This window comes from Pipistrellus hanaki (genome assembly GCF_964339955.1).
Source record: "Pipistrellus hanaki genome assembly, chromosome: 11".
Classification (NCBI taxonomy): domain Eukaryota; kingdom Metazoa; phylum Chordata; class Mammalia; order Chiroptera; family Vespertilionidae; genus Pipistrellus; species Pipistrellus hanaki.
The window spans coordinates 34,840,303-34,864,648 of NC_140513.1; the positions used below are offsets into that span (position 1 = coordinate 34,840,303).

The following is a 24,346-nucleotide window of genomic DNA, read 5'->3' on the forward strand; positions in this document are numbered from 1 at the left end:
TAATAACATTTACAGCACATGGAAACATTCAGGAACAAGATAACAGTGAGGAATTGGTGGCTTGTGCTCTGGTGCAGGCAGTTGTGCCTTGAAGCGTATGGAAAAGAAGAGTACTCTGACATTTCAAAGTTATGCTGTCTTAGATGCAGAAAGATAATGGACAGGCTCCCTTAAGGTAAAGACGGGCCTTTGTCAAGGAAGATACTGGCTTAGGACATGACTCCCCGTTATGACTCCCTTTTAGCTAGGAATTCTTATGTTCAAATCATCGTACGTGGCTACTTTGGGCTTCTGAGTTTTTAAGGCCCTCCATGCAGGGACTCCCCTGAACTAGTTAGGTTTATGAGCTGACGCAACCCTCCGCCTCCGCCTGCCCATGTGACAGCTCAGTGCTTTAAAAAAAAAAAATTATATATATATATACATATATATACACATACATACATATATATATATACATACATATATATATATATATATATATATATTTCATTGATTTTTTTACAGAGAGGAAGTGACAGAGATAGAGAGTTAGAAATATCAATGAATCATCGATCAGCTGCCTCTTGCACGCCCCCTACTGGGGATGTGCCTGCAACCAAGGTACATGCCCTTGACCGGAATCGAACCCGGGACCCTTCAGTCCACAGGCTGATGCTCTATCCACTGAGCCAAACCGGTTTCGGCTGATGTGGCCCCTTTTTTATTCAGAGAGTTATCATGGATTCATCATGATCACATTTCTGTGTCACGCTTAGGAGGAAAGTGAACAGGGATTTTAGAAAGGTCACTCCAGTACTGTGGTACAGGATGACCTGGGGGGAGAGCACAGTGGGTCCATTAACAGGAAGAGTCAATATCAGGAAAAACTCAGGTTGTGTTTGCTCTGGGACATGTTGATTTTAAGGATCTCTGGGACAGATAACTAGGTATCTGGAAAATCGGAATGGAGCTTGGGAGAATTTGAGGCAGTTTCTTTAGTTGTTGAAATAATAAAAAATAACTTGCACTGGGTGGATCCCAAGATCAGCAGGTAGAGAAAAAAGGCAGAGTAGGTGTAAAGCACTTCCTGGAGGAGACAATACGTGTAGCTGGGTCTTTAAGGATGGGAGAATCTGAAGAGGCCGTGGTGGGACAGGGGTAGCCCAGGTCAGAGGTCAGAGGGCAGAGGCAGAAGCTGAGAGAATAGAGAGGGTGCTGATGCTGGAGGACTGGCTATGAGGTTGTCGAGCAAGAGGACCAACCAAAGGTGGTGGGGAAACAAGAGGGGCTAAGCAGGAAGGGAAACTTTGGATTGTTCCATTCACACGTGCAAAACGATAGGCACGGCCTCACCTTTGCATTCATGGCAAGTCGGATGGCATCTCCCACAGGTGTGTGTCTTTTGGTCTGCATAGTAGTGGTCTGGGCAGGTGCGAAGACACTCTCCCTTGGAGGGGAGCAGAAAGAAAAATGTATCGCAAGACAGGCAGTCGGTGGGCTTTGGGCCCCGGCAGGCCTTGCAGCTCTTGTTGCACCTCTCACACCGTCCAGTGGAGTTCACTGCATAATATCTGCAACCAAGGAGGGAAGAAAAGACTAAGTTCCTTTTTTTCTCTGTGTGTGAGAATTTCTATGAGTTTATTTGAGCCAATCTAATGACAGATGCTGGGGAACAAGTTCCCAAATGTTCCTGCAAAGACTGAATTCTAAGCTTTGGGAAAATCATGGTTAGCCACACAAGCTTAATTTATAAACTGGGTGAATTACCTTTTTCTCGTTAGAATTATTACTAACTGTGGTAGTAAATCTAATGATTCTCAGTTTTCTTATCTGCAAATTAGGCAATACAGTCTCCCCCTGCTGTTTGTGAGAATTGTTAGATTTCACATATAAAAGGACTTAGTTCTTATCACATACTAGAGGCCCAGTGCATGAAATTTGTGCATGGGTAGGGCCCCTAGGCCTGGGCGATTAGGTTCCCTGCCTACAGACATTTTTCACTAATGTTATGAAGATGAAAAGAATCAATAGGAACCCTGGGAAAATGATTGAAGGGTAACGCTGAAAGAAAGACAGTGGAGAGTTTACTGGGTCACATTTAGAGTAGAGTGCCACTGCTTACTTTGATGACTCTTTTGCATAAGGTGTTTGTGAGATCTCTGGAGGAGGATCTTGTGCATAAGTACCGATGGTAACTGGGGCCTTCAAGATCCTGCTCTGAGGTCAAACACTAAAATAATTGTGTATGTTGAAACAGGGTGCAGAGAATTGCATACCTGCCTTTCCATGGCAAACAGATTTAACATGAAGTTTATGCAATGCATGGGGGCCATTGATTTTACAAGAGGAACAATTTCAGTTAAATATCTCCACTTATACCTTATTAATACCCTATTTATTCTCCATTAAAGAGATTTATGGCAACCCATGCCTGTCTCCCAATGGACAACTTACACACTATGGAACCATTGTCTTCTTAAATCCATGGTCTGCAATCTATTCAGATGACAGAATTATACCCCTATTTGTGCATAAGAATATTTATGACTTAATTTGAGGAAGATGGAGATTCATTATATGGGGTCCAGATTTTTTTCAGGCACTTATTAGGATGAAGGGGAAGGGCCAAGGCAGGCAGGTCCCGCCCCTCTCTCATTTGGCAGAGCCCCTTCAGCATTAATCTGGTATGGCTAGTATGTTTTGAAGGCTGCAATGTGTGTGCCTGTGTGCTGGGGGTTGTAGTAACATGTGAAAAAGAAGAGGTGTTTTTCTTCCAGGAGCTTGTCATTTTTTTGGGAAGAGATATGTAAGAAGAATAAGCTATTGAAGGTCAAAATCTTTGTCTTACTTATCTTATACATATAAGGTATTTTTCATTAAGCATGTGTTGAATGAAAGAGCAAATGAATGAGGTAAATCAAAACACAAGGCAGAGTGTTGTACTAAAATGAGTCATACAAACAGTGATTGCTATAGAACTGAAGAAATGTGCCAATTTGGGCAAAAGCATTTGGGGAAAGGTTAAGGTTACAGCTTTTCAATCTGGATCTGGAAACTCTCAGTGCTCTGGGTTAGGGAAGGAAGAGTTAGCAGCAGGCCTGTAATCAATCTTTCTCTTTAGTGGAGATGCCTAGGGTTAGAAAAAAACAAAAACCGACTCAGTCAATTCCTCTTCCAAATATGCTTGTCAGAAGACCTTTAGATTAAAAAAATAAAAAAAAGAAAGAAAGAAAAAAGAAAAATAATAGAGAGTTCTTACATGTGAAATGCTTACAAAAGGATACGTCCATGTGTTTAGGTTGCTTATGGCAATTAAACATGTAACTTGAGAGTTTAAGGGGGGCATGGCAGGTTAGAGAACTAGTGGAGAATTAAATGGAGATATATAACTGAACATTGTTCCTTTTGTGAAAGCAGCACTATACATACATTGCATATTAAATGTGATAGAACAAATCCAAATGCAGAAAAGAAAGAACCTACATTCATGGTCTTGAATTTCTCTAAGGGAAGAATGCGTCACCTCTTCCTTTTGATCACTTGCAGCCTTTGCATTGTTAGTGAAGTTTGGCATGTGAGTCTGATTTCACAATCTGACCCTTTGTGTTCTCTTCCTGAGTCACTTGCCTCTCCTGTTCCCCTTTTCATTTCTCCGAACTGGAAAAAATCCTTTGGCACTGGCAGGCCTGGGTTGTACTCTCTCATCTTTGCCCCTGACTGGCAGTGAGCCTTCAATCTGGTTATAGACGTGTTCTGAGACTTAGCTTCCTCATCTGCAAAATGGGTTTGCTAATAGTGAGATCTTATGGGATTAGATGAGGGAAAAGTGGGTTGAGCAACTTACCCTTCCCTGCACTGGGGCAGGCACTCCTTTCCCAGCTGGAACCAGCCTGGTGGGCAGGAGAGGCACTGCGTGCTGTGTCGCCCTTCGCATGTCCTGCAAGAGCTGTGGCAGGGTTCACAACGGTGGCGGACTTCATCAGCGTGGTAGCCCTCAGGGCAGTCCTGCACACAGGTCGTGTCTGCCAAGGGAGGAAAAGAGTCTGTCTTGGTATTAAGCATGGCACATATCTCCCAAAGCTCCTCTGTCTGCTCCCCACAGTATCATGGTGGAAGGGGGATGCACAAGGAGTGAGACAATGCCCCTGTGGGCTGATGGCTATCCTTGGGAACCAACATGAATATCCAAGAAATAGATTCAACCATAATGCCATGAGGGGTTGAGAGAAAACAGAGGTTGGAGTGGACTGGTCGTGTCGGGCAGAACAGAAACCAGTCTGTAAACATGAGCGAGAGGATGAGGGGTTCTCCCAGGAGAGGTGAGTCAGGGCTCCATTGAAGAAAGCAGAAAGTGTGATGATGTCTTCCCACAATGTCACCTTTCTATTTCTAGCCTTGAATGTGTTCCCTCCTCTATATCAGATTTTATCTTTTGTTCTGCTGTGTTGTCCACACACTCTACTGCTCTTGAAATGTAAATGAATATAAAATGAAATAAAATTAAAACGTCAGTTCCTCAGTTGCACGACTACAGCTGTAAAGCATTTTCATCATGACACCAAGTTCTGTTGGCAGTGAGACTCTGCTTTGCCCGTGTATTTAAAATTAAATTAAAACCTTAAATCTGCTCTGTGCAGAGAGATGAGTTGGAGTTGAGTTGTTTAGGCCCACATCACCCCAGTCCTTCCTCCGCTAACCCTAGTGGAGCTGCTGATTCTTGTCTTTTCTTCACCCTTATTAACATTTAGGGGTGGAAATTGAGGGGTTTAATTAGAAAGCAAAAAGCTGAGATTTGCTGGCTTTGCAGTTTAGCACACAGTTCTTAGAGGCGACTGCTTCCCCAGCTTTACCTTAACCTCACTGAAGGGAAGGCAGGCTCTCCTGCAGTTTTAGTTAGCCACTGGTCAAGTTTAGACCATGTCATAAGCCAGTTTGTTTCCATAACTGCAGTCAGTATTGATCACAGGCACTGGGGGAAAGCTGAATCATATTAGAGCTGCTGTGGACTCAGCCTCTCTACTGGGAGATTCTCTGAGCAACTCGAAGGCAAGGCCATGCCATTCATGTCTGACTTTCCGGCACCACACACAGGGCCAGATCCCCAGTCAATGTTCGTTTGGTGGCTATTTTGTTAAAGTTGGATGTTGGCACTGGCTCATTGTCCAGCTGCTGTAATCTGGTTAACTAGGGGGAAGACTTAATCCCTTAAAGATGAAACACCTCAGTATTAGTTTCCTATTGCTGTGGTAACATATCACCATAAACTTAGCAGCTAAAAACAGTACAATTGTATTATCTTACAGTTCTGGAGGTGAGATGTCTAAAACAGGTTCAGGGGGCTATTAACCTTATTAAGGTGGGGAGAATCTGTTTCTTTGCCCTTTCCAGCTTCTAGTGTCTGCCTGTACTCCTTGGCTTGTGGCCTCCTCCTCCATCTCCATAGTCACAACATAGAATCTTCTCTCCTTCTCTGTTCCTCTGCTCTGACAACTTATAACCTTGAACTACTAATGTTGATCATCCTGCCTCTCTCTTATAAGGACCCTTGTGATAATCCAGGATAATCTTCCTACATCAAAACTATTAATTCAATTAGATCTGCAAAAAATCCTTTTTGCCATGTTAAGTACATATTCCCAGGGTCTGGGGATTAGGACGTGGGCATTTTTAGGGTGCTAATATTGTTTTTAGGGGGTTTAGTATTGTTCAGTCTATCACAACCTCTGGAGGAATTAGCTAGTTTATTCTGAGCCTGACCTTCAAGAGGGTAGTGGTGAGGGACGGAGTGGGAGGATACGAGAAGATCAGGCCTGAGCGCATTCTGTGCCCAGCCCTTGGGGGACTGTATAGAGCATATGTGTCAAACACAAGGCCAGCGGGCCAAATCCTGCCCGCCAGGCCTTGCAATGTGGCCCGCACCGCGCTGTCATCACTGCACTCCGCTGTCAGTTTATGACATTGTCAGTTTATGACTGTTCAGTAAACCATTCGGCCCTCGATTTAGGCTGGATTTTAGATTTTGGCCCCTTCTCTGATTGAGTTCGACACCCCTAGTATAGAGGATCACACACTGTGTACTGTGTTACATCTTAGCGCTGAAGTCTCAGTTCTAGTCTGATTCATATTCCTAGTTTAAGAGAAGACCACCTTGTAATGATAAAACATCTTCTTGTCTGTGTGACGGCACCCGAGGTGGTCACCAGTAGCACTCTAAGTTGGGGATAATTAGAAAAGAAGGTCCTGGTGTTTGGATGATAGAAAGATCTGGAATGTTCGCATGAAGCAGTGATGGTTGGGAAGAAAGGTCATGGAGATTAGCGTAAGTGGCACTAAAATGGATGGATGGAGAAGACTGATGTCTTAGAGAGTCTTCTATTGGGAGGTGATCAGGAATGATATGAGGAAAGCTATCCCTGTGTCTTCCAGGGGAACGGTGCCCTTGGGATGACATCTCAACAAGAAGATGATAAATTGGTACCTATTTCTACTCTGAGTGTCTTGTTTCTCACGTCTGCTCTGCTGGGTTGAGGAACACTTAACATTTTCCCAGTCTTCAGCGTACTTGCCTCTTTCTTCTCTTTCCCACACACCTTCATTGCTTTTTTTTTTTTTTTTAACTTCATTGGAGCTTTGTTTCATTTTCTTTCTCCCATACCTGTGTTAAGCCCAATCATGGTATCCCTGGGAACCTTAGGACATTGCCTCACATTAGTAATAACCTTCACAGGTGACCTGCTGGGGGTGGCCAACCCCAGACTGTGACATACTTTGTTCAAGAAGATGTGTTAATCAACAGATGCTAAATCAAGGGGAAATTTTGATGAGGTGATGAGTATCTACATGCTCATAAAATGTCTCTTCACAGACTGCTTTTTAATCACAAGGGAAAATAGTAACTACAAAGTGGGGAAATTAGACAGCACCCTGAACAGGATAACATCACTGTAGATGGGCAGGTAGGTGAATATCATGTGTCTCCAGAAGGACACAGTGGCTAAGTAGTGTTCCTGCTGAGAATGCATAATCTCCATCTAATCCTGGGGAAATGTCACACAAACCCCATGAAGGTTAGGACCGTGTTCTTCTAAAATGTCAACATTATAAAAGAAAAAGAGTCTGTGGAAATGTGTCAAATTACAGGAGGTTAGACCTAGCCAGTTTGGCTCAGTGGATAGAGTGTCGGCCTGCAGACTGAAGGGTCCGGGGTTTGATTCCGGTCAGGGGCACATGCTGGAGCTGTGAGCTTGATCCCCAGGAGGGGGCCTGCAGGAAGCAGCCAATCAATGATTCTCTCTCATCATTGATGTTTCTATCTCTCTCTCTCCCTTCCTTTCTGAAATCAATACACACACACACACACACACACACACACACACACATAAAAGAAGGCTAAAGAAACATGCCATCTAATGCCATGACTGTGGACTGGACCCTGTTCTAAAGGGGAATTGACACAATTATAAATATGGATTATAAATACAGCTGCACTGTAGTCATGTAAGAAAGCATTCCTAGTCTTAGAAAGTAAATGCATACTAAAGTATTTGTGGGAAAGGGGCCATGATGTAAGAAATATCTCAAATGGTTCAGAAAAGATTTGTTGTGAATTATGTATACTTATGCATAGAGAGAGAGAGGGAACAAGAACAAGACTGATAAAGCAAATGGGGTAAAAGATTTACAAAAGAAGAGGTGAGTAAAGGGCATATGTGTGGTGTGCCATGTACTTTTCTCACTTTTCCATCTTTCCTGTGGGTCTGAAACATTTTCGGACACAAAGTAAAACATTAAAAAGAAAGACACCAATATCTCATGGGCACCAGGCATTATGAAAGGTAGTTTCCCAGATGGAGGGAAGGTCAGGGTCCGCCTCAGAGAAAAGTGACTCACTGAGGAGGAGGCTGTCCCTCGGGCAGGTGTGACACTGGTCCTCGGATGGCCCCGTGCAGCGGATGCACTTGCTGTGACAGGGCTTGCAGCCCTGAGCCTCCTGATCCCAGTACTCGGAGGGGGCACATTCCTTGTGAGGCAAGCAGTCCCCGTGTCTGTTGAGCCACAGGCCTTCCACACAGCTCGTGCAGGACCCAGGTGATGAGCAGGTCTGGCAGGACCAGGGGCAATCTGTGGGCAGGTGGGGGCAGCAGACAGAGAGTGAGAATGGCACATAGGAAGCCCCCAATCATCACTCACTGTTTAATAAGCACATAGTATTATTATTGTGATTATCGCCATCTCATTTTATCTGTATCAGGAAATTGAGGCTGGAGGAGCTAAGTCACCTGGCTGGAAAAGAGCAAGGTCAGGCATTTAACCCAGGACCTTAACAAGATCTCTTGCTCTTTCTGCCCCAGTGCCTCAGAAAAGGTATGGGGATTTCCAAGGTGTCTGGCTTGAAATAGGGGATAATTTGGGGTGATCAGAATGGATCCCCAAGTCCTTATGTTCCTCAGAGGAGATCCTGCTTGGAGATTGCTTGGTTACAGAGGCTTCTCTTTAACTACTTAAATCTTAAGTTTCAGGTCAGGTCCTTGTTTCTCTCTCTGTAAAGTCAGGTGGTCAGTAAGGTGCAATAGCATTGCAGGGAGAGACCTCAAGTCAGTTTCCAGCAGTGGAGCTGGACTGAGTGAGCCCAGGTATCTGTACTTTTAAAAAGCTCTCCAGTTGATACCAGTGGGCAAATGGGGATGAGGACCGGGGGCCCTTCTCAGTGAGAAGATTAAATCAGGTAAATTAAGTACAGTAAGTACTCTGGGGCCTGTTAGGTTCTCCTTATGGCACATTACTCTTATTACTGAGCACCAGAGAAAGGCCAGAAGTGGATCCCCAGTTCCTACCCCAGTACAAGCAAGATGGCACTGCAGGCCTTTGGCTGAGTCTCTTCACTTCTCGTGGGAGCTGACCCCCCAACTCCGCAGGCTCCCTCCCTCTCTCCCCTTCTGCTCTACAGGCATAGCCACCCATCTTTAAGTCCATGTTTCCCACAAGTAGTTGGGTGCGACCTTGACACTAAAGAATGTACATGACACCCAAAAGGGTTTATCTGGATCATAAGGCTAGAGCAGAAAGCCTTTAGGAGTAGGTACAGTATATCTTAATGTCTTACAAAGAATGGGTACATTCTTGGATGTAAATGGCCCAAGGTTGCTTCTACCATGTGAATTCACCCTCAGGCTCTCACGTGTCTCCAGGGCCTGCCTCTGGATATCTGTCTATTTTGTATTTGCTTGGAGGCAACACTGAGGGGGGGATTACCACTGTCTGCCTAGTTGGAGTGAATCCTGCAACTCTAGTTAACAATACTGTATTGTACACTTGAAAGTTTCAAAGAGAGGAGATCTTAAATGTTGTTACTAAAAAAAAAAAAAAAGAAAAGTAGCTACATGGGCGATAGATGTGCCAACTTCTGTGGTCATCATTTCTCAACACATCTGTATATCAAATCATCATGTTGTACATCTTAAATTTACACAATATTATATGTCAATTATACCTTAATAAAATGGGGGGAAAAAGAAAAAATTTCCTATCCCCAGAATGCCTCTCACTTGCTTCAGAATTCCCCCAGTAATGGGCAATTTATTAAAAACTCTGTTCCACGAAAACTAGTAAGGGGCAAAGGATTCACGCCCAGTTAAAACATAAGAGGGCGTAAGTATTGTAATAGTCAACTCTTTCTTGAGCATGTAGGGATTGAAGTGCCCAGTGGGACATGAATTAGAGGAGCCAGGGCAGGAGGAGCTGGTAGCTTTAGGGAGGCAAATGATGAAGGGAGACAAGAGGCACTGAGAAAGTCCTCTATGGCACAGCTCTCCTTATGGTGCTATAAACTTTGAATGACTTAACGTTTTAAGAAAAACCTCCCATTTGGGTGACTTTTGAGGGCTCATTATCTCTTGTAAATGCTTATGTGAGAATCCTTTTTGATCAGCCACTGTTGTGGAGGGTCAACATTGTACTTGCTGATAAAAGTTATATGATCAAAGCCAATGAATGATTCATTTAAAAAATAAATTAGGGCAGATTCAAAATATGAGGGAAATGGGTGGGACAACAGTTCTGGAACTGGAACTGTGCAAACCCCACATCCTACTTGGTCTTGGCCGAATCCCATTATCCCATCAGGTTCCCTGGGATTCATCACTTGGTCATGTACCCCAGAGCCTTTACCTTTGCAACCATGAATCTTTCTTTCATAGTAAGTTCCTGCTGGACAATTGTACAAGCACCGCCCGTCATAGAGAACGGAGAAGTACTTAGCACAGAGGTCGCAGTTGTCTTCTGAGGGGCCGCTGCACTCCAGACAGTCTTTGTGGCAGGGGAAGCATTGGTGGGTGTTTTCGTCCTTGTAGAACTGCTGGGGACAGGACTGATGGCACATGTCCTCATGTAGGAAGAAGTCAGGCATGCACTCTGGGGGCAGGGAAACAGCAGTTATTCGCAGGGAGACAGGAGAAAGGAATCCCTTCTTCCCCAGTGGCCAGCCCATCCTCCACCACGTTGCCTCATTTGACCTGAGTGTACACTTGCCCCATCTCCACCCAGCCAGGGCACACCATCCGTGCCCCTAAAGCCTTGCCGTTGGATTGGAGACCACATATGGAGACCTGTTTAGATGGTGCTGGGTTTCTATCCTGAAATGATGTGCCCCTTGGAGATGCAAAAAATTGTAATGCTGTGGCATATATGTGATGGCTGAGACGCCGGAAGGTACTGTTCCAAAAGCCCAGAAAGCATTAAAATTGTCCAAGCCATATCCGGCACCTCAGGCTTTATTTTGTGCACAAAGCACTATAGGAACTCTTGGATGAGGTAATTTTTCACTCACTGAGAGGGCAGACTAATGAAATATACATGGTTAGTCAGGACGAAGAATGCATTGTGGGTTTGTGTTCGTTCTCTTATTTCAGGGGGAAGGAAATACTGGAAAACACTTTGGATAGGATAGCACCAATTAAACCAGTCTGTCTTGTTCTGGAGAGGAAATCAGCATTCCTTGGAAGATAATTCCAGAGAAAACAATTCCTAGCCAGAATGCTATTCTTGGAGTTAACAATACTGAACAGTACTGTTCATGGGTGTGGACGAAACCATACAAAAGTTACTCTTGTCTGTATTCATTTGCGGAATCCAAAATGGAAAGGCTTTACCTCACCCTCGCTTTCGTCAGTGACATATACAGAGGCTGGAAAATTTTAGCAAAGGTTCCCTGGGTTCTGCTTGGACATCCCCCGCTCAGCGGTTGGCCCCCAGCTGGGGTAGCTCGGCAGAGCCACGCTCTCCCATGGGATGCTCCCAGGTACCTTTGCAGGTTTTCTCATGGATGCACTCCTGACACATCTCTGGGCAGTGCTTGCACACCCCCTCCACGGCCACATGCCTCTCCGAGCAGGTTTCCCGGCACACTCCCTGTTCCAGGACAAGGCCCCCTTCACAAGATTGGCAGTTGGTGGCATTTCCTTCACAGTTTCTGCAAGGGGAGCTGCAGCGTTTGCATATGCCGCCTTCTGCATAGAAGCCCCTGTGGGGAGAAGAGAGAGCTGCTGGGGAAGCCTTCCAAGCAGGAAAATGATTCACACCTGGTGACAAAGGAGTTAGGGGTTGAAAACGAAGGACTGCTCTGCTGCTCATGTCGGCCAGAATGAATTAATCAGATTTCCTGAGGAAGTAAGGTAAAAAAAATCAAGTCTGGAAAAATAAAATAAAAGGAATAGATATCACCCTTGTGAATTTGGTTTGTTTGAAAACAACTTCGGTTAATTTGTATAAACTGTAGTAATCTGATTTCCATTTTGATTTCTAACTTTAATTTCTTTTCTTTTTTCTTGTTAGAGCCTTATGTTAGAGCAGAAGATGCTGTCTGTTCAATTAATACATTTAAAAAAAATAAAAATTCAATTTAGCAAATTAAAAAAAATATTTTTAAAAGGCTCAAAAGATTTACTACCCTTAATATTGGAAGCATTTTTGCTTTTGGAATTTCCCAGCCAACAACTGATGGCTTTTTTCAACTTACTCACAGGACATTTGCATACAGCACCAAACATTTGGAGCACTGCTAGTGGAGTATACCATATTTTTCTGTGTATAAGATGCCATCATGTATAAGATGCCTCCACTTTTCTAACTCAAAATTAAGAAATCAATATTTTAAACATAAAACAGAACACATTTTTATATAGTAACTAGAGGCCCGGTGCACGAAATTCAGCCTCTTGCAATCTGGACCCCTCAGGGAATGTCTGACTGTAGGTTTAGGCCCATCCCTTTCGCAATCTGGGTCCACTGGCTCCTAACTGCCCGCCTGCCTGCCTGATCGCCCCTAACCACTCATCTGCTGCCTGATTGCCCTTAAGCATTTGCCTACTGCCTGATTGCTTCTAACCACTCTGCCTGCCTGCCTGATCGCCCTTAACCACTTCTGCCTCATCCCCTGACACCATGGTTTTATCAGGAAGAACGTCCGAAATGATGTCCAGAAGGTCATTCAGCTGTCCCATCTAATTAGCATATTGCACTTTTATTATCATAGCTTACCACAGGTAATGTTCACATACCAGTACTATGATATTATGCAGCATATCACTTTATTCAGCTCAGTTGCATCACTGTTTTGTTCAACACTATTAGTTTCAGACATACCAACTTCTTCAATTTCTATCACTGCTGTCTTCTGAGTCACTGTTTATATATATGAGATCATCTTCAGTTTCGTCCATGATATTGTTGTTTCCACATTTCTTGAAGGACTTCATAATCACCTCTTGTTTGATGTCATACCATGAGTTTTTGACCAATTGCAGACCTCAGTGATGTTGTTTTTTTTTTTCACCCTTCTTGTTGGTGTCAAGTTATCACCTGATCTTTGCATCCATCTACTCCATTCTTCTCTCATCAAGGCTTTATTTATTTATTTATTTTTTAAAATAATTTTTTATTGTTCATATTATTACAAATGTTCCTCCCCCCCCCTTCCATTGCTCTCCTCCACCAGGTTCCCACCCCAACCTCTGCCCCCTCTCCACCCCCCCATTGTCCTTATCCATAGGTGCACAGTTAATGTTCAGTCTCTTCCCACATCCCCCTCTCCCCTTTTCCCCATGAATCGTCAGTTCACTCCCCTTCCATACCTCTGATTCTATTATATACAACAGTTAATATTGTTCATCAGATTTTTTTTTTAATTTCCTTGGTTTTTAGATTCACTTGTTGATAGTTACATATTTGTTGTTCATAATGTTTATCTTTATTTACTTTCTCTTCTGAAAGAACCCCCTTCAGCAATTCGTATAATTCTGGTTTGGTGGTGATGAACTCCTTTAGCTTCCTGGACTTGTAAGTCTATTTCTTTCACCAGGTGGGGGAAGTTTTCTGTCACTATTTCTTTCAATATGTTTTTGGTATCTTGCTCTCTGTCATCTTCTGGGACGCCCATAATTCTGATGTTGGTACCTTAGGCTTTTACAAGCTCCTCCGCTCTTCCTTCTGGCCTTCTCCTTGCTTCTCGTTGTAGAATTTACAGTCAGTCGACTTTCCTGTAGTTCTGGGTAATGTCCATTTTATATTTTAGTTGTATCTTATTGAAATCGTGTGCAGCTGCGGCTAGGTGTCTCTCAAAAATAAATTTGGCCCTGGCCCATGTTTCGCAGTGGTTAGATCATCTGCCTGTGCACCGAGAGGTCTTGGGTTCGAGTCCCGATCAACGACATGTACTGGTTGGGGCTTGTGCGGGAGGCAGCCAGTTAATGTGTCTTTCTCATATCTATGTCTGTCTGTCTGTCTGTCTCTCTCTCTCTCTCTCTCTCTCTCTCTCCCCTCCTTTCTTACTCCCTTCCACTCTTTTTGAAAGTAATGGAAGAAATATTCTCAGGTGAGGGTTAATAAAAAAATAAAAATAATAATAAAACGAATTTGATAAGACAGTGGATAGAAATGTATTATATGTTTACCAAGAGTTTGATTGAACTTGAGAAATTTGAAATTAAGGGAATTTAGTGCATTCTCAACCATATCACATCTTCTACGTGGATGAGAATGGGATGGATTCATTGTTTCTGTGTAGTGAAGAACTTGGCCTCACCCAAGGAGAGGTCTGGCCTGTGTTCCTAGCCAACTTCTAAACTCTTGGAATTTCCCAAGTGGTAAGAACATCCTTGTTATTCATTGTGGGCCACATCTGATAGTTGATGCTAACAAAATTAGTCAGGGTGGGGCTGGCCACGCCCTCTAGATTTACTGTGGGGATGGGTTAGCCAGAAAGAGCAACCTGTGCTTAGAGGCTGGGGGCTTTGGACTGGTGATTCCAGTGATTCCTGATCAAGTTTTCTCAGGAATAGTCTCTGGACACTGACGATGAGCAATTCTAGCACAGAATTTGAAAAGATGTAGCACAAAGAAAACATTTTCAGATTTTTGTCATAAAGGCGTTAGTGGAAGTCAGGTGAGATGCTGAAAAAAAAAAGGAATGGATTCAAGCAAAAAAGAAAAACAACAACAACTCATTGAAGACTACTGCTAACTCAGAAACACACGAATCCCAGGAACTTGTTGGGAGGCAGGCAGATGACAATGTGAGAAGGTGTTTTTCAAAGAGACACTTTGCCAAAAGCAGTTTTCTCCACACAGAACTGCCCAGTAATTTGTCTTCCTGTCTTCTCCCTGGATTCACAAAACTTAGTTGTGAATGCTCTATTTCACTGTTATTTTTATTTAAGAAGACAGATGCTTCGTTTTAGAGGAAATGGCCACCTGTATTAAATTGCTACATTCAGAGTACTTTATGTTGAAGTCTTTCAGCTCAGATAAATATATGTGATGCGAAAGCTGGAGCTTCGCCTATTTTTTAGACACCTGAGACAATGACAGAGCCTAAAGGAAGACCCTTTTTTCCCCCCACCAGAACTTCATATCTGTTCATATTTGGTGAATATGAGCACACCTTAGGTTTTGTGTTGCCTTTTAAACAATCACTATAATGATGTATGTTACTACTCACATTTTTTTCTTTCATGAATATATACTATACAGTGGCCACTAATGCTGACTGATAAATAAATCGAAATACCTGGATGCCATTTCATTGCAAATTGTGTGCCTGTCATAAATCCTACTGCTGTTTAGGATGGATTATACCCAAAAGGGCGATTTCTCAGAAATAGTAACAACCTGAAAGTACTATTTTGTAGAAAAGATCAGTCATGACAGATCACATTTTGTAGCATTCTGTTTATATGAAATGTTCAAGAACAGGCAAATCTGTAGAGACAGGAAGTAAATTAGTAAATTTGCTAAATGAGCTAAAAGAGTACAGAGTTTTCTTTTGGGGGATGATGGACATATTTTAAAATCAATTGTAATGATCGCACAACTGTATAAATATACTTAAACACCATTGAATTCTAGGTACACTTTATATAGGTAATTGTATGGTATGTGAACTGTATCTCAATAAAGTTTCTATTTTTAAAGAAAGCCCCCTAACCAGTTTGGCTCAGTGGACTGAAGGGTCTCGGTTCGATTCTGGTCAAGGGCATATACCTTGGTTGCAGGCACATCCCCAGTGGGGGGTGTACAGGAGGCAGCTGATCGATGTTTCTCTTTCATCAATGATTCTAACTCTCTATCCCTCTCCCTTTTTAAAAATTTTTTTATTTTATTTTATTGATTTTTTACAGAGAGGAAGAGAGAGGGATAGAGAGAAACACCGATGAGAGAGAAACATCGATCAGCTGCCTCCTGCACCAAGGTACATGCCCTTGACCAGAATCGAACCTGGGACCTCTCAATCCGCAGGCTGATGCTCTGTTCACTGAGCCAAACCAGTTTCAGCTCTTCCTTTCTCTTTGTAAAAAAAAATAAGTAAAAAAAATAAAAGTAACCCCAGGCATTTGAGAACATGGCATTGTGCAATGGGGAAACATGGACCTCAGGGCTCATGAGATTTGGGGTGGGATCCTTACCATATCATGCATTAGTTGTGTGATATTGGGCATGTTTATCCCTTTCCTCATCTATAAAATGGGGAGAAATAATAGTTTCTGGATGAGAAGATTCATGTGAGGGTTAATGGATCATATTTGAAGTGCTTAGTGCAGTGCTTAGACTTCACCAACACTCATCAAGCAGCTGTTTTTATATGGTCTCTTTTTCCTTGGAATTTCTTAGCCCTTTTTGTATTTAGGCTCTGAGAAGTATGGCAGTAATTGATATAAACGTCCCCCGTGGGTTGTAGGCCCTTTTCAGGCTCAGACTTCTCTTAACATAGCTTCCAGTATCAGTTCTTACACACCTAGAAGGTGCTAAGTATGGATCTGCAGCATAGAATCGAATGCAATTGGCTCTATACTGTACGAGATTGGAAGCTTTTTAGGGTATCATGACTTGTATGTGAACCCTATATGGTCTGTCTCACTAATGGATACAAGTAGGTCATTAGGAAATAGGTATTGTTTTTATCACCAAGTTCTTTTAGTCAGTGGGCAAATGAAATTTCTGATTCTCTAAAATAGATTTTGTTGGTTGCCTCCCCAAACTCACTTCTTGCCCCCCTCTCCAGTCTTTAAGGCTGCCCGTGTTCTGCTTTTATTTGGGTTTTCAAGGGTGAGTCTTGTTCAGCCTAAAGCGATCCTTTTATTTCCATTCTCCCTGCCTGTGATGTAAGCTGGAAGTGATTCATTCTGGCTAATGAGATGTGAAGGGAAGTCTGAGGAAGTTTTCTTTCCTCTTGAAAAAAGATAAACTAGGAGAATCGTGCCCTTTTCTGTCTGGTTGCTGCAGTGGGGGTGGTGATGTGTGCAGATGGGGCAGACAGCATGGCTCAGGGGAGGACAAGCTAAAGAGGATACAAGAGCAAAATGGAAAGTTAGTGGGTTTTTAATGAAGTGTTGGCCACTGGATTGCTAAACGCTTTATGTGAGATAACCAGCCCTGTGTTGTCTCAGTCAACGTGGCATTTTTGTTGCTGGTCACTGAAAGTTTCCTGATGTACCTTCCCATTTGCTATTTCCATTTCCCTTTTAATTACATCATAGGAGGAGAAAAGGATTTATAAACCAGGGGGCTAGAGAAGCCATCAATAAATACTTAACCAGGTATTTTCTTTATTATCTTTGATTCAGATTTCACCTAACTTTATTCTTTCTTATTTTAAAAACTAGAGGTGGGGGGCTCAGCCTGGCCGGCACCCTATCACAGTCCGGGACCCCTCAGGGGATGTCTGCCTACTGGCTTAGGCCCGGTCTCTGTGGGGTCCTTAGTGTTGTTGTTGCGGAGGTAGAAGAGACTCCTGCCACTGTGCTCGCCAGCTGTGAGCCCTGCTTCTGGCTGAGCTGTGCTTGCCCTGTGGGAGTGCACTGGCCACCAGGGGGCAGCTCCAGTGCTGAGTATCTGCTGTCTGGTGGTCAGTGCACATCATAGTGACTGCTCATTCTGCCATTTGGTCGATTTACATATTAGGGTTTTGATATTTTTATTTATTTCAGAGAGGAAGGGAAAGTGAGAGAGGGAGAGACAGAAACATCAATGATGAGAGAGAATAATTGATTGGCTGCCTTCTTCATGTTCCCTACTGGGGATTGAACCTGCAACCCGAGCATGTTCCCTGACCGGGTATCCAACTGTGACCTCCTGGTTCATCATAGTTGGATGCTCAACCACTGAGCCATACCAGCCAGGCAGATCTCACCCATTTTAAACAGAAGAGGTTCTTGTGTTCCACAGCCTTACTTTTGTGATGGTGAAAAGACAGCTACTTGATCATGAATAAAAAGTGGGGAAAAATCATAATTTTACAAATGTAAAAATATATACATATAATCATCACAAGAGAGAAGTGGGCATCTGGTGGTTAAGTTTTGGCTACTGTGGCCAGTGGTGATATTGGACAGTCAAGAAGGGAGGGACACTGGTAGGTGCTGTAACCCGGGAGGGGAAGAGTTCTTTGGTGATAGGGAGGAATCATACCCAAATTACTGCAGGAAAATGAACACGAGCAGGAAGTGAAAGGAAAGGAGACTTACTCAGGGCACCTGGTGTAGCACCTGCCTTCGTGGAGGAAGAGAGGGTGTTCCGGCCCCGTCTGGCACTTGTCGCAGAGATCGGCTCCTGAGCAGGAGGCACAGGCCTCTGGACAGTTCTCACAGCTGCCACTCCTCACCGAGGGCCACGTGCCTTCGGGACAGGAGGCGACGCAGGCCTGAGCCAACAGGTACGCGCCTGGAAACCCAGGGAAGAAGGCAGATCGGGTGGTCAGCTTGTGCCCCTCCTACAGCACGAACATCCTTGCAGAGAACTGGTGCTTGCAGCACCTTTTTAAACTGTCCCAAAGATCCAAGTATCTCAGACTTATCAAAAGGATGAGTTAAATCTCCAGACAGGAAATTGACAACGGGAGACTTTGGTCCTACTGATATCGATGCGGGTCACTTTGGGGTTCCCTCTGCCTGGTTGATGGGTCTCTGAACACCTTTGCCTGTCTTCCTGGTGTAAGACAGTTACACATGCACAGCTTGGTGGAGTCTCTTTGGCTTCCCAAAGCCTATCTCATTAGGACATTAACATAGTAGCAACTCTTCCACCCAACAGATGGTCCATCTGTTTATTTTTAATTAAAAAATTCAGATAGCAACATTATTAAAGAAAGCAATTTAAAAATCACTCTCAACTTCAGAATTCTAAGACAGTTCCTTCAATTTTTGTATGCAAACTTTCCTACTTTGTTGGAGTAGAATCATGACACACATACCATTTTAAATTCTGTTTTTTTGTGTTTTTTTTTTTTGCGTCCTATCTCACTGTTAACGTTGCACATTCCAACCTAATAATCACTTTAATGGGATCGTAACATTCTTAATTTTTAATGTTAGTGCACCATGTTAATAAAATATACCCCTAATTCAGGGAAGTTGTTATTTTTGATGTTTTGTTTTTATAGATGATGAAACAATTAATTTGTTAAGCTGTTACGTACTGCTCTTGTGTTTTTTGCTCCTCTAAATTCAGCACCAAAAACGAAGAAACAATAGGCAGACTACGTATCCTCACCTAGATTGTTCACTGTAAGTTCTCTAGTTTTGGCTAATGCACTCTAAAACAACAGGGGAGCCCCTAGAAATGTCAAGTACCCAGAGACCTAACAAATTCTGTGGCTAAGCAGTTGCTAACTTCATCATGCGTTTGGATAAAAAAAATTTCTTTTTAATTTTGGTCCTTTGAGAGCCAGTTTTTATTGTGGGTCCATGTTTGGGTGCCTGTGTTGCTCCAGCATAGCCACTGTAATAGGAACATGTGCTGGGACTAGATCACATCCTGCAAATCCCTAACTTAAAGATGGTAATATACGTGAGTTGGCATGAATTGGCTTGGTCACTGCCCCCTCCTGTCACACTCCACACCAACCTTTCGGACACGAAGTGCACAGGGTTTCCGATCCACTGCAGGTTTTACAAGAGGAATGGCAAGGCTGCTGTTTTCTTAAAACGTCTGTGTAGGGAAAAGGAACAAGAAGTCAGTTTCTGTTGAGCAGGCTCATGGTATTGGAAAAGATCTCACGGGCAATCTTGTCTCCTTTCCCACCCCCAAGAGATTTTGCCTTCGCTAAATGTTGGCGCCAGCTTTGGCCTACCAAATGAATGAATGTGGACCTCATTTTTTTCTTACTCTTCTTCTTTCATTTACAATCGATTGTCAAGACTTTCTTTGCAAACTTCCAGAGACAGGATAGTCTTTAATGCTAAGGGGATATTTGAACTAACAAATGTTATTTATTTATTTAGTTTTGTTAATCCTCACCTGAGGATATTTTTTTCTATTGATTTTTTTTTTTAGAGAGAGTGGAGGGAGTGGAGAGACAAGGAGAGAGAAACATCAATGTGTGAGAGAGACATTGATTGGTTGCCTCCCTCATGCACCCCAACTGGGGCAGGGGATTGAGCCTGCAACCCAGGTACGTGCCCTTGACTGGAATCAAACCTGAGACCCTTCAGTCTGCAGACCAACATTATAACCACTGAGCAAAACCAGCTATTAAAAATGTGTGGGGGTGGGCACATGACTCAGAATTCAAGCAGCAGCCCTGTAGGTTGCTTGATGTAAAAAAAAAAAATGTGTGGGGGTGAATGAGTGTTTGTGTGCTTGTGTGTATATACACATGAATGAGTTATTTCCCCATGATTCTTAAATTGCCAGTTCTCTTCACTCCAAAGTGATAAATGAGAACTCATGGTGTCTTTCATGAAAAACTTTTATTATTTTTTGTTCTTTGGTACCAGATTTTATAGTTGGTTAATGTTTGGGTCTGTGTTCTTCAGAGTAGCCATGTGGAATGCAACTTAAATTTATTCACCTTAAATTAGTCCCAAGTCATCATTATCACCAAACTGGAGCCACCCAAAAGCTTTCTGGTTGGTCAGGTGATAAGCAGGCCAACCAAGGATACATTAGCACGGTTTCTCCTCTCTTTCCCTCCAAGAGCATTTGATGGGCAGGCTTTTAAAGAAAGTTTCAAAGTCATACATAACCCCTGGCTGGTGTGGCTCAGTTGGTTGGACATCATCCCATGCACCAAAAGGTTTCTGGTCAAATTCCTGATCAGGGCACATGTCTAGGTTTCTGGCTTGATCTCTAGGAGGGGCATGCAGGAGGCATTTTACAGATGTTCCACTCTCACATCAATGTTTTTCTCTTCCTTCCCCTCTCTCTAAAAATCAACTTAAAAAATCTTAAAAACAACAACAACAACAACAACAACAAAACAACAGACACACATAATGACCTCAAGGACATCATTCAATCAGTACACATTGAGATCATAACTAAATTTCAGTAATTGTTCAGGAATCAGCATAACTGACACAGGAAAATTAGAAAAAGAAGTTCTAGCTCAGAATCTATCATATGAATAACTCTGACCTTCAGTCAACTGTTATGTTGGCATTTTGCCATTCCCCTTTCTTCTTTCTTTTCTTCATCTCTCCCTCCCTTTCTTTTTTCCTTCCTCTCTTTTATAGTGCATTCTCTTTCTGAGAGTCTGGTGGAGTTGGCTCTTTGGTGACACCTGCCTTCAGATCCCAGATGTGCTGCTTAGGTAGGGTAACCATGGATACAATAATTAAACTCTCAAAGCCCTACTTTTCCACGTCTCTAAAATGAGAGAGATCCTTCCCTGATTGGACTGTAGTGAAGACTAAATGAGATAATGTGTTTAGAGTGCAGTAAATGGTCTCCTTTCTCCTCTCTCCTGACTTCCTTGTTATCATTCCGCCACATTCTCTCGCTTGGCCTTTTATTTTATATCTGGTGTGGTACCAGAAGCATGGCTTGGTTTCCATGATGGTGCTCATGGTTAATTAGCCTTGCTACAGAGAAAGCTAGATTCAAAGGTAAGTAGGTGGATATGGATGTAGATATAGAGATATATATGCTTGTCCATCCTGCCATCCTGAGTGGCAGTCTTTTTTCTAATTTAGAGAGAAAAACTTGCCCTGGTTTTCTAATAGACTGACTGAGGTAATCTCCTTGAGACAGATGTGTGTGTGTGTGTGTGTGTGTGTGTGTGTGTGTGTGTGTGTGTGAGAGAGAGAGAGAGAGAGAGAGAGAGAGAGAGAGAGAGAGAGAGATATTGAGAGAGAGAGAGAGAGAAGGAGTGCACAGAGCTCAATTAGCCATGTGCAGAGCAATGCTAGTCACAGGATTTTCACAAAAGTAATCCACATGATTTAACATGATTGAGTCTTTTCCCAGAAGGCCCTTTTAATTTGACAAATCACTTAACCCAATAAAGAGGGCAGCAGAGAAATGAGCAACAGTTTTGTTGCTAACATCACTTTTGACTAATCAACAGAGAAATGCAAATCAAAATCACAAAGAGCTATCACCTCACTCCTGTTAGAATGGCTCTTATCAAAGAGACAAGAGACATGTGCTGGTGAGAGATGTGGAGAAAGGAGACATCCCGTGGACTGTTGGTGGAAACATAAATTGGTGTAGTCACTATGGAAAGTAGTATAAAGGTTCCTCAAAAAATTAAAAATAGAACTACCATATGACCCAGCAATCCCACTTCTGGGTATTTTCCTAAAGGAAATGAAATCAGTATCTCAAAGAGATAACTGCCCACAGTATTCATTGCAGCGTTATTTACAATAGCCGATATATGGCAACAGCCCAGATATTCATCAGTAGATGAATGGATAAAGAAGATATGGGATATTTATGGTGGGACAAAAGTAGGTTTACAGTTGTGAGTACATGAAACAGTTTAGTCTTGTATCATTATTTATTAATTATTGTATTATTTTCCATATGAACAACTGTGAGACAACTTTTGACCCACCTGTATATGCAATGGATATATTCATCCATAAAGAGGGAAACCCTGCCATTTGTAACAACAGAGATGAATTTTGAGGACATTATGCTAAGAGAAATACAGAAAAAGACAAAGACTCCATGATCTCATATGTAGACTCTTAAAAAACCAAACTCATTTAAACAGGGTAGATTGGTGTTGCCAGGGGCTGGAATGGTGGAGGGAATGGATGAAGGTGGTCAAAGGGTACAAACTTTCAGTTATAAGATGAATCAATTCTTGGATTGTAATGTACAGCATGGTAACAATAATTAATAATACTGTATTGGGTAATTGAAGTTGCTAATAGAGTAGATCCTAAAATTTCTCATCACACACACAAAAAAGGTAACTATGGAGGTGATGGATGTGTTAACTAATCTTACTGTGGTGATCATTTTGCAATATATACATATGTCAATTATATTATACCCATTGAGACAGCATAATATTATGTTAATTATATCTCAATGAAACATTGAAAGGCAAAGAAAGGCTTCATTAGTGGCTGAGAGCAATTATTCATAAAAAAAATATTTGCCAAACATTGAGAACCTTGAAAATATTTTATATGTCCAGGCCATTGGACTGATTGTCTTTTTATTTTATCATTAAAAAAATGTGTGTTTTTTTGTAACTATTTTTAAAAAATATATTTTATTTATTTTTTACAGAGAGGAAGGGAGAGAGATAGAGAGCCAGAAACATTGATGAGAGAGAAACATCGACCAGCCATCTCCTGCACACCCCCCACCGGGGATGTGCCCGCAACCAAAGTACATGCCCTTGATCAGAATCAAACTTGGGACCTTTCAGTCCGCAGACCGACGCTCTACCACTGAGCCAAACTGGTTTCGGCAAATGTGTGTTTTTTTGTTGTTAATCCTCACCCGAGGATGTTTTTCCATTGATTTTTAGGGAGAGTGAAAGAGAGAGGAAACGACAGAGAGAAACATTGACTAAAATGTTATGGTTACAAAGATATGAGTTTTTACTAATTTTTAAAATATTTATTTAAAACATTGTGCATATATCTACACATACATAAGTATTTACAATGACACATTTCACTTCTTGGCAATTTGGTATTTTACTGTGATACGCTTGGTATAAAATTTTTTGTAATGTCCTCATGCCTCCACTAGAGGGAACTCTGAACACACATAAAACAGCAATTAAGCCTGGCAAAGATTAGTGACTTATTTTAACCTTGACCATAGCTTCCCTTTCTCTCTCTCTCTTTCTTACTCCAATGATTCTAGATGGTATTCGACCTCAAAAACAAAAATCACCTTGACCAAGAAAATGTTACATTCATCCTTCAAAAATAATTGTAGTTTACCCACATAAAACAGGGGTTTTGGGTATTTTATTAAATAAGCAATACATGGCTCAAAATGTACAAAAAAAGCATGTATCATGAAGGCTCCCTCCTAATCCATTTTCACTCTTTTATACAAACTGTATCTACTCACACTATTTATCACATTACCTTTTTCTTTTTTTGGTAACTGAATATATTTTGGAGACCATTCTCTATCAGCACCGAAAGAACCTCCTCATTCTTGTTCCTAGCTCCACAGCACTCCATTGCATGGATGTAGCCTACTTCATGTTTCTAGACTCCTATTGTAACCAGCTATTTTTTTCTCAGAGGAAGTTAAAGGTGAGGCTTTTCTCGATAGCTCCTCTGTGCCAGACGTAGCCACTTAGCACACGAAGAATGTCTTTAAATGCTCTAGAAGGGTCCACTGCTGGGTCTCCCCCCAGCCTCTCCCCTTTGAGCACCCACTTATTTGTGTAGTGGTCCCTCCTTTTGTGGCTTCTTCCTCCCTCTTGCTCCTGGCCGCCCAGAAATCTTGGGTTGATTTCAACGTCACAGAGACTACTGATTCGTTTTGATTGCCTTCTCCTCCCTACTTCCGTTACCTCTTTTGATTTGAAACTTCCACCTTCGTTGCTTCTGCAGCGGGCTCTTCACCAAAGATGGACTTGAAGTGAGCACAGGTTCTTTTTTATTGA

At 42.4% G+C, this 24,346-nt stretch overlaps 1 long non-coding RNA gene across 1 annotated transcript in view; it reads left to right on the forward strand.

The window, feature by feature from the left end:
• LOC311630441 overlaps positions 1-24,346 on the forward strand; it is a 119,943-nt gene that overhangs the window by 1,216 nt on the left and 94,381 nt on the right. The gene's annotated exons all lie outside the window — the stretch shown is intronic.